A 10,920-nucleotide genomic window follows, 5' to 3' on the forward strand; every position below is an offset into this window, starting at 1 on the left:
TTAGAGATTTGAATTTGCAAAGGAATTTTCTTCGTCAATCAAGTAGAATTTTTTTTTTCTTTTTAACCATTGTAGCAGTAAAGAAATCTCTTAATAGATTTGACTTGACAATCATTTTTGTAAATCCTCTAACAAGGTGACCTTTCATGATTGAAGTGTTTAAATACCTCTAACTAGGCCACTCCTAATAGGGTAATCTAAATCCTCTAATAGGGTAATACTTAATAGTATATTTTGTAACCTTTAACAGGGTTAGATCCTAATAGATCTCACTTCAAAAGAGTGAAAATTATTGTTACTAGTTACAAGGTGGTTTTTCCCAAATTGGGTTTCCACATTAAATCTCTGTGTCATCTGTGTTCATGTAATTTTACTATGCTTTTTTTTCTGCAACTAATTTTCTAAAGGTTAAAAAAATTAATAAGCCTAAAGATTTCTTTGTTAACCAAATGACAGTAATATTCTAATGTTAACCGAGTTGAACATTAGTGCATGATCTGTGAAAGTTTGTATTGATATCTAAGGGACAAGATAATTCTTTATTGTAATTGATTCACCCCTCCCCTTAGTTACACTCTTACATCTCCAATAGACCAAGGAAGCAATAAGTCAACATCTTCAAAAATTTAAAATAACATAACTAGAGCTATATTCAATTATTCCTAATGAGCTACAAAAACTTATAGATGCAAGGTGGTCATCTTTCTTACAAATGGAAAGAACATTATTGAAAAAGATCTAATTAAATCTCAAAAGGAGATAAGTGCTAAGGATGCCAATACATTGTATGAATATCACAAGAAATACTTTGGAGTGGAGGAAAGGAAAAATTGTCAAAGATCCTCAGAGATTACACAATGAGACAATCAATATGTCAAAAAGGATTATAAATCTTGATGAGAAAACACAAGAAGAGTATGGTAGAATATATAGTCCACCAGTTTAACTAAGAGGGGGGGGGGGGAGGGGGTTTGAATTAGTTATCCAACTATTATCTAAATTATCAACTTTATTAAATCTTAACCATATGTGCAATATAATAAGAAATCATAACAAGATACTCATCCACAATAACACCATATATGTTAACTAGTGAAACCCTTGATCAGAGGAAAAGCCCTGTGGGGATGGTACCCACAAGATGATGTACTAAAATAAATATTCCTTGTTAAAGGATACACCCTATTAGGAGTCTATGAAATATATTTAGTATATATTAGTCCTTGTTAGGAGACTTTGAATTCCTGTTCGGAGATTCTAACCCTATTAGGAGTTGTGTCAACCTTGTTAGGAGTTGCATAAGGTAGATGAACCCATTATCTAAATAGATTCAAGGGAAAGAAAATTAAATCCACTATCCAAATTATCTCTGTATTGATCCTTGTAGAATAATAGAATTGAATTGAGTTTCACCTTCCTCTTTATGTGTCCTATAAACCAGATTTCTACTCCTTCTAATCTTGATACTAGATCACAAATTTTGCATCCAATAATCCCTTGGATCACTTACTTACATTAACCAAATAATCTTCTCTTATTCACACTTCCTTAATAACTTTTCATGCTCCATATTGCTTACAAAAAAGGAAAAAACTTTCCTTTATACCAAGTCCTCAAAATAATTCCTTGAGTCAGCCTTGAGGCTTTCCCAATTAATTATAATAGGACCATAATAAGATAATTAATTATTTCTCAACCATATAGCACTATCAACTCATAGTCTATAAAAATTTTCACACATATGACTCCAAGAATAGTGCACTCATTGAAATCATCATCAAGTTGTCCTCTATCACTATCTAACTATGTATCTCTAGATTATATCTCTGTTAGTAGATATAAAATGATCATAAAAAACTATTTTCTAGGCACTCTATTTCTGCACTACTATTTGTAAGTCACATATATTTTATGTATATCTTCAACTTAGATTACATGAACTTAGCCTAGCTATCAAATTAGTGTGGAACATGCCCTTAACTGCACATATCCTGACAATCAAAATTCTATTTGTAAATCATGATCTCTATCTGCTACTTTGCTAGTCTTCACAAAATTATTGCTATATTGACATCAATGACAAACACATCATTTATTGAACATGTCAATACTTTCACATTCTCTCTAATGCGTAGGATACTCCCCCAAAGGAATACCATTATCACTCATGCTAATAATCTCTCCCTTTTGAATTAATGACAACATAGATGAAAAATGTCTAGGTTCCAAGAATACCAAACAATACTCTATTGTTGTTTCTTTTATTCTCATATTTTCAAATCCGCTTCATAAATCAAATCTAAAATCCTCTAAAACACTTCTCTATTTTTAATCTTCTTAAGATTGGCATTAGTTGTTCATATGCTACACAACTCTTAGCTTCTTCCTCATACACAAAAACCTCTTCATATTGTATATCTCCCCCATAGAGATATTCCTTCTCCTTTCTTACACGAATCTTTCTAAATCTCCATAATAAGGTAGAGATTTTTTTCATGTACATATCTCTCCCATTAGCATCAATGGAAAAGGCCTCATGATGTCAATTCTCTACATCAAGTCTTTAACTAGCTCAAGTGTCCAAAGAAACTATTTCAAGACCAATTATCTAGAGTCCTTGATGACTTTGCTCATCACAAATATTTCCCCATATAGGAAGAATCAACATTCAATCAGTCAAATAGTAGTGCTCCATACCACTAGACTGATGTAATCGCTACATCATATACTCTAAAGTAGGCAAGGGCATAACCCCAAGCATACCTCTCAAGTACTCAAATGTATCTTTAGGTAAGGGCTTTGTAAAGATATCTGCAATTTGATCTTTAGTAATGACATACTCTAATTTCATCTCTTTCTTAGCAATCTTCTCTCTCAAAATATGATACATAATAGATATATGCTTAGTCTTAGAATGCAACACAAGATTATTAGACATACTTACTATACTTGTGTTATCACAATATGTAGTGTCTCTCATGTTTGCAGTCTATACCTTGTCATATTTTGATCCGAGAGATACTTGTTACTCGTTATTTTTATATTTGAGATTACCTAAGGGTTAGATGTTATACTTTTATTTCTAGGATCATAGATGTTAGATTACTATGTTGTTCAGTTGATCATATGTGCATGATGATGTCATTTTGAGATGATAGTATGTTTTATGATGATATCTAGTTATCTGGTATTTGGACATATCTTTGATTATGTTATATGTTGGATTTAATGCTTTGGTGATTTACTTCATTCTTTCTTTGATATGCTTTATGTGAACATGAGTGATTTAAATGAATTATTTTAGTATAATTAAATAAATGGTCAAATTAGGTTAATTAATCCATTGATTGCTTCGGCTATGTTATTATATACAATTGCACTTGATCATGTGTTTTAGTGTGCAGGATGTATATCCCTAGTAGTGGCACATGGAGTTAGTGATTTAGCTATTCATATTTTACCAATGTTGTCCTTGTATGGTTGACATATCATATTTGATTGTTTAAATTAAACCTTCCAGTGATTTGATTAAATCCAAACTCATTTGCATTATCTGACTAGACCTGTGAATCTGTCTATGCATTTAGAGGTTTGCATTTGTCGCAAAAGTTTGTAAGGTTTTCTGTGATTTTGATTTAAGGGTTTTTTGGCTTTATTTTAATTAATTTTAATTTTTGGAAGCTCTACCATATGTGAATTTCAATTACCTAGAATAACCTGTTTTCATTTGGGTTGATTCAGGATTTAACTAGGTTACCTAGTTATTTATCCTAATTGATTGTTCACTTGAAAAGAGAATAAGTATCCAAAGAGGACATTTATTCCTCATTTCTCACCTTTGGAAATTATAAATTTGAGAGCTTTTTCCAAAATCTTCTTTTGGAGGATTGTGTTTCTATTCATTGTAGGAGCTACCAACATGGGATCTTTGTGAGATTGGTCTCATTAGATCTAGCTTGAGGAGACCTTGGTTTTCCAAGACTTTTGGTAGCTTCCATGGAATATTATTTTATCTGGCTAATTCTTTTTTTAGCCCTTTTGGCTATCAAGTAGTGTTCTCCCATTTTTGTGTTTCAGCTCCATTTCTACATCCATTTCTGGTAGTTGTATGCTAGGAGGCTGAGAACTAGTGTTACCCACCATTTATAATTGTTAGTTTTACCTAGTTGGGCAGGTATGAATGTTTCCCCAATTTTTGTGATGAAGGTTCGGGGTTTCACACCATTATGCTGGCCATTTTTGTATACAATGTCTAAACCTAAATTTTCTTTGATTTTTGTGGCTTTTGCGCCCTATGAACAAATGGGTTTTAATTTCAAAGTTTTTGAGTTTTGAGGTTTTTACCTCGATTTTCATGCTGCCCTGTTTTCTCAAGTTTTCTTCGCATGATGTTGGGCATGGACTTGGATCATCCATAGGATGTTAGTCAAACCAATATTTCACTATTATTTTGCATTGGGATGTGTACCACATTTGTCCTCTCGAGCTTATTTTTGGTTGAGTGTTATTTTTCTTGTGTTCACATCTAGCCCTTGTGTTATGATCTTTGTGATGGTAGTGTGCCACACATGAGCATGTTTGCATGTATTTTTCAAGTGACTTGCTAGGCCTAAACTCGTAGTTGTATTTTGGTGGAGTTATGTTCATTTGGGGTTGGGTTGGGAATACACATGCCTTTGAACACTCATCATTGGATGAGCACCGGTAGGTTAGGGTAGCATGGAGGGGGCTTCTCTCTCACAACCTAGTGACTATTGTGCCCAGAGGGTTAGCATGAAGAAGTTCTGAAAAGTGATAACTAAATAAATTATTGGGTAACAAAATTAAGATAATAATAAGGATACAATGTAAGAGCCTTCTGTTGGGGAGTTGAATCCACATGATTTTTAGCTTTTTCTACCTGATGCCAAGTGATTTACCTTGCAACAAGTCCCTACATAATTACCCATCGAGTGTATAACTAGGACCTATTTTACTTGCATTGTCTCATGGTCTTCTTCTCAATCATCTTTACTATCAGCATGAGTGTTAGCCATGGACATTCAATTTATGTGTTTTTGTGGTTGGATCATTATCTCCATTAGTATGTTGAGAGTGAACCTATGAGTTTCATGTGGTTGAGAGGTGTAGCTACCTATACCACTGCTGGGGATTGGTGTATAAAGATGGTCTATTATCCTAGTGTGACCGGTGCTTGATGTTTCACTCGGTATATTCAAGATTCTAGAGTATGCTTTCTTGTGATTTATGCCATCATTTGAATTCTTGGATATTATGTTTAGATGATGTTAGTTTATTTGACACATCCCTATATTATGATGTTTAGCATATGATTAGATGATTTGATTTACTTAGTTGGAGTATCTATTTCTTTACTAGATTAGCATGTTAGATATCCTTGTTCTTATGATGTTATTATATTTTAGTAGTGATACCCTCATAAGACAACTCCAACTATCTTGTTGGTAGTTTGGAATGTTATGTATAGGGAATGGCTAGAACCTTCAAGGTCTCATGATGCTATTATGGTTGGGAGCAACCATGTAAGAGTTTAATTGTTTTTGTATATTGCAATGTTGCTTTCAATACATTTTCTTATATTGCTATGGTTTAGATGGTTATATGTTTATCTATCTTGGTACTCTTATGTTCAAGTGCCCAAGCCTCAACTCACGGATCTAGTACTCTTGAGTGTGGAGGTTCTAACTCTTTGTTTTATCCCTCTAAATGTTCTTAGAGTTTTTCTTGCTTCCCTAGGTGACAATGTTCTAGAAGAAATATAACATTGTACTAGAAAGTATCACACACCTTAAGGGAAAATATAAAACTTTCATATGACAATTGAAGATTTTCACATGACCTAACATATAGTATCACATAAACCCTAAAAGTATCACATGACCTTTGAAGAAATGTTGTACGATACTAGAAAGTATCACCCAGGTTGTATGAAAGTATTGGCTAGGTCTATGAAAAAAATTTCTTGGGTGACCAATAGGAACTTTTTGACTTGACCAAAAGGTTTTGAGAGGTGATTGGGATACCCATTATAGAGTTCTAGAACCCTAGGGTTTGAGCTTTCAAATTCAAGATGTTTTGGATTCAAATACATTTTGTGACTTCCATAGTTTTCATTTTTGGTCAGTTGTGGCATTTGGAGATCCATTGGTATTGGATGCTTTTTTAGTCTTTCATTGCGATCTTTTTGATCCTTGCATGTTGATTTTCATGTGCATCCATACTTGTTTGAATTTTTTATATATCTTGGCTTATATTTATCCTTGTTCCAAGGATCTCTAGGTTGGGCATTACATCTGGTGTTAGAGCGCATGTTTCAACATGGGATCTCTAAGTTATGCTTCCACTATGTTATTATTTTCAATGCATATATTATATCTGATTTTTGTTATTGTGATATCTTGTTGTGTTTCATGCTTGTGACTCTTATGATTTCTATGAATGTTTTTGACCTTATCTTGTTGCTCCCATAATGATACCTCCTACATGTAGACTTGGTGGTTAGGGTAGTAACTGACATAATAACCATGAAGAAGAACACCAAGAGGAAGAACATTAGGTTGGTGGTGAAGATCAAGGTAATAATGATCAGGGTGGCATTGGGGCATCGATACCTTTTCTATAGGAGATCATAGCTCAGTTGGGACCTTGTGTAGAGGAAAACCAATCTAACTGTGGGAAATAAGAGGGATCTCATCATGGAGATTCATATAGGTTAGATCATAGGGAGGAAGATGAGCATGGCCATGAGTGTAAAAGTTATCATACACTACCTCATGGTAGAGGCCACCAATGGAGAGGTCGTGGTTGGGATGATGATGACTTTACCCAGGTGCAGGTGATGCAGGAACTTCAAAGGTCTAAACCACCACTATTTGATGGCTAAAGGATGGTGCTCAAGGCTAAGACCTCATTACTAGATATGAGGCATTTCTTTTCCTTATTACCCTATGGAAGTAACATGAAGGTCTGTTGTTTTGTCACACAATTAATAGAACATGGATCTATATGGTGGGATATGGAGAGCGACAAGCTCTACATCGATATGGTAGATCTCACTTGGGAGATCTTTGAGGAGAGATTCAGAGAGAATTTCCTTTCTCCATAGTACAATGAGGCCCATATTGATGAATTTCATGAGCTAAAGTAGGGGAGTATGTTTATGGATCAGTATGAGAAGTGATTTCTTGGGTTGAGGCAATATTTGAGTTACTATCATAATGAAGCACTCCTCACACAATATATTGTCAGTGGCCTTAGGGACTATATCATTGGGGATGTTCATATTCAATAGCCAAGAATGCTTGCACTTGCCATGGAGAAGGAAAGAATTATTGAGAGCAATGTGGCTAGGGGGTTTAGTGGAAATCAAGCTCTTAGAGCCATAGTGCATGAACCTTAGGGTAGGACATATAGGCTTCTTAGTCCATAAGAAAGGGTCAAACCCAGTCAACACCCTCTCAAGGTGGATATCACTATAAGAATCAAAAAGTGTTTTGGACTGAGGGTGGACAAAATTTTGGTGCATCAAGAAAGAAAGGAGATGACTAGAGCCATGGCCAAAAGTCTTAGTAGGATCACTCTCCTTAGAGTAGTCAGCAAAACTCTAGCAAGGGAAGTGCACCATATTCTAGTGTTTCTCAAGGTGGATGTGGATCTATTTCCAGCTTTGTAAGAGAATGCTATTCCTGTGGTTAGCTTGATCATAAAGTAATGAAATTTCATTAAAAACCTTCTTCAGGACCAAGTAGAGGTGACACTAGATTGGAGCCTACCATGGGAGAGGTAGGTAGAAGCCATTGAGTTTTGTGGTAGTTGATAATCATCAAGTTGAGCATTAAGGTACCATATTCGAGGCTACAAGTATGTTGCATGCTATTTCCTCTTCAGTATTATTTGACTTGGGTGCTTCAGATTCTTTTATTTCACCATCTTTTGTTTAATGATGTGAGCTAGTGGCAACACACTAGGTTTATAGGTGGCAAGTTGAGGGTGCCACAAGATCCAAAGTGGCTCTAGACTCCTTAGTTAGTGGTTGAAGATTGAACTTGGGTACCTTCACCACCATAATGGATCTTTGTATCCTACCTCTAGGATTCTATGACATTGTGTTGGGCATGGATTGGTTAGCCACCCATCAAGAAAATATAGAATTCTACCATAATTTGATACAATGTATTGATGACACAGGTGGGCAGGTGGAACTTTTAGGGGTCTAGAGACTAGTCTTACTTCAGATGATCTCAGCTAATTAGCTAAAGAAGAGTTGTGGAAGGGATGTTAGATCTTCAGAGTTTCTGTTAGTGATCTTGAGGAGGCCAAGAGTCGTATGGTGACACTTGATAATCACCCACTCCTTTGTGAATATGTAGATGCATTTCTTGATGAGATACCAAGCATGCGACCACAACATGACATTGATTTTCAGATCCATCTCATACTAGGAATGGAGCTGATTTCATGAGCTCCTTACCACATGACTACTTAAAAGTTGAGTGAGCTCAGATTGTAGTTGGAGAAATTATTGGCCAAGGGCCATATTCATCCTAGTGTATCCCTATGGGGTGCACTAGTCATCTTTGTGAAGAAGAAAGATGGATCATTGTGTTTATGCATTGATTGCCAATAGTTGAATAAGGTGATGGTGAAGAACCGATATGCTTTTTTGAGGATAGATGACTTGTTCAATCAGATGAAGGGAATGCAAGTGTTCTCAAAGATTGATCTTAAGTTGTAACTTCATATTGAGGAGACCAACATTCATTAGAAAACTTTTCATACATGATATGGGCATTATGAGATCATGGTTGTACCCTTTGGGTTAACCAATGTCCCACTAGTGTTCATGAGTGTGATGAATAAAGTATTTCACACGTACCTTGATCGGTATTATTATATTCTTGGATTACATATTGATCTATTCAAAGACTACTGGGGAACATGAGGTCCATTTATGCTAGGTGTTGCAATGCTTGTGAGACTATTAATTGTATAGCAACTTGGGTAAATGTAGATTCTTCTAGTTAGAGGTGAAATATTTGGGGCATAACATCACCGAGGATGGTATTAAAATGGATCCAGAGAAAATTTGAGCTAGCATGGATTGGTTAGTACCCATTAATATTTCAAAGTTTCATAGTTTTATGGCATTGGTAGGCTATTATCGTCGCTTTGTGAAGGATTTTGCACATGTAGCTAATCTTATTACTTCTCTTCAGCGAAAAGGGAAGAAGTATGTTTGGTCGGACTAGTGTGAGGAAACATTTATTACTCTTAAGGAGTGTTTGACCAATGCACCAGTCCTTGTAGTGCCTAATCTTGTAGGCAATTTTATGGTTTTCACAAAAACTTCACTGGAAGGCATGTATGTGGTATTGATGCAGGATGGTCGAGTGATTGCATAGGAGTCTAGAGAACTCAAGAACCATGAGCTTAATTACCCCACTCATGATTTGGAACTTGCAATTATGGTGTAGGATCTTATTCATTGGAGGCATTTCCTTTTAGAAAATAGGTTTGAGTTGCATAGCAATCATAGGAGCTTGCAGTATATTTTTACTCATCCAAACCTAAATGCACAATAGTATTGCTGGATGGAGTTCCTATGTGAGTATGAATTTGATGTTCACTACATTAAAGGGAAAGAAAATGTCATCATGGATGCCTTGAGTAGGAGGTGACATGAGATATCAGTGTTTTTATTGGGAGTGGATTTGCAAGGGAAAATCTTACAAGCTTTTATAGAGACATATGGTATCAAGAGGCGAGGGCGAAGATTGAGTTTGGGCGTGCCCTTAAGGGGAGAGTTTCAAGTTATTTTCTTTAGTCCAATGGTCTAATATGACACATGGGTCATATGTATGTACCAGTGTTTGGTGATCTTTGTACCTTGATTTTGTTAGAAGCACATCATGCACTATATTTTGCACATCCTAGAATCAAGAAGATGCATGCCGATATTAAATAGTTATACTTTTGGGAAAGGATGAGACATGATGTTGCTGATTTTTTTTCTTAATGTCTCAAGTTCTAGAGAGTGAAGGCAAAGCATCAGCATCCAATGGGTCTTTTGTGGTTGCATACCATTCTAGAGTGGAAGTGGGATACCATGTCTATTGATTTTATCATGGGGTTGCCTATGTCATCATGATGACATGCTTGTATCATGGTTACAGTGAACAAGTTATCCAAGGTAGCACATTTCTCACCCATGAGGACATCCTACACCACTTCTTCTCTAGTGCACATTTTCTTGGAAGATGTTCAACTGCATGGGATCCCTCATTAGATTATTATGGATAGAGATCTAGTGTTTACTTTAGCACTATGGATGTCTCTCCAGCATGGTTTGGGTGTGCAACTCAATTTTATTTTGTCTTATCACCCAAAGATTGATGGTTAGACAAAGAGAGTGAACCAAATTCTAGAAGACATGCTTCACATCTATGTGATGGACAGACAGGTGAAGTGGGAGAATTATTTATACCTTGTTGAGTTTTCTTATAACAATCAGTATCATAGTTCTCTTGGCATGTCACTATTCAGGCCTTGTATGGTAGACCATGTCATACCCCTTTGAGTTGGGATCATTTGGACAACCGAGTGCTTTTGGGTCCAAATATGCTTTAAGATATGGAGTAGCAGGTTGTTTGTATCAAAGAGAAGTTGGTTACAACTTAGGATAGGTAGAAGAAGTATGCAGATACCCATAGGTTGGATTATCAATTTTCTATTTGTGACATGGTATTTTTGAGAGTGCATCTGAGGAAGAACCCCATCCATTTTGGGAAAGGTTCTAAATTGGTGCCACATTTTGTTAGATCATTTGAGATACTCGAGAGGATCGACCACATTGAGTATCGACTAGCATTGTCACGTAGCCTATTGCACATCCATGATATT

This window comes from Cupressus sempervirens, chromosome 2 (assembly GCF_028749045.1).
Source record: "Cupressus sempervirens isolate cs-2001-9-10 chromosome 2, ASM2874904v1, whole genome shotgun sequence".
Classification (NCBI taxonomy): Eukaryota; Viridiplantae; Streptophyta; class Pinopsida; order Cupressales; family Cupressaceae; genus Cupressus; species Cupressus sempervirens.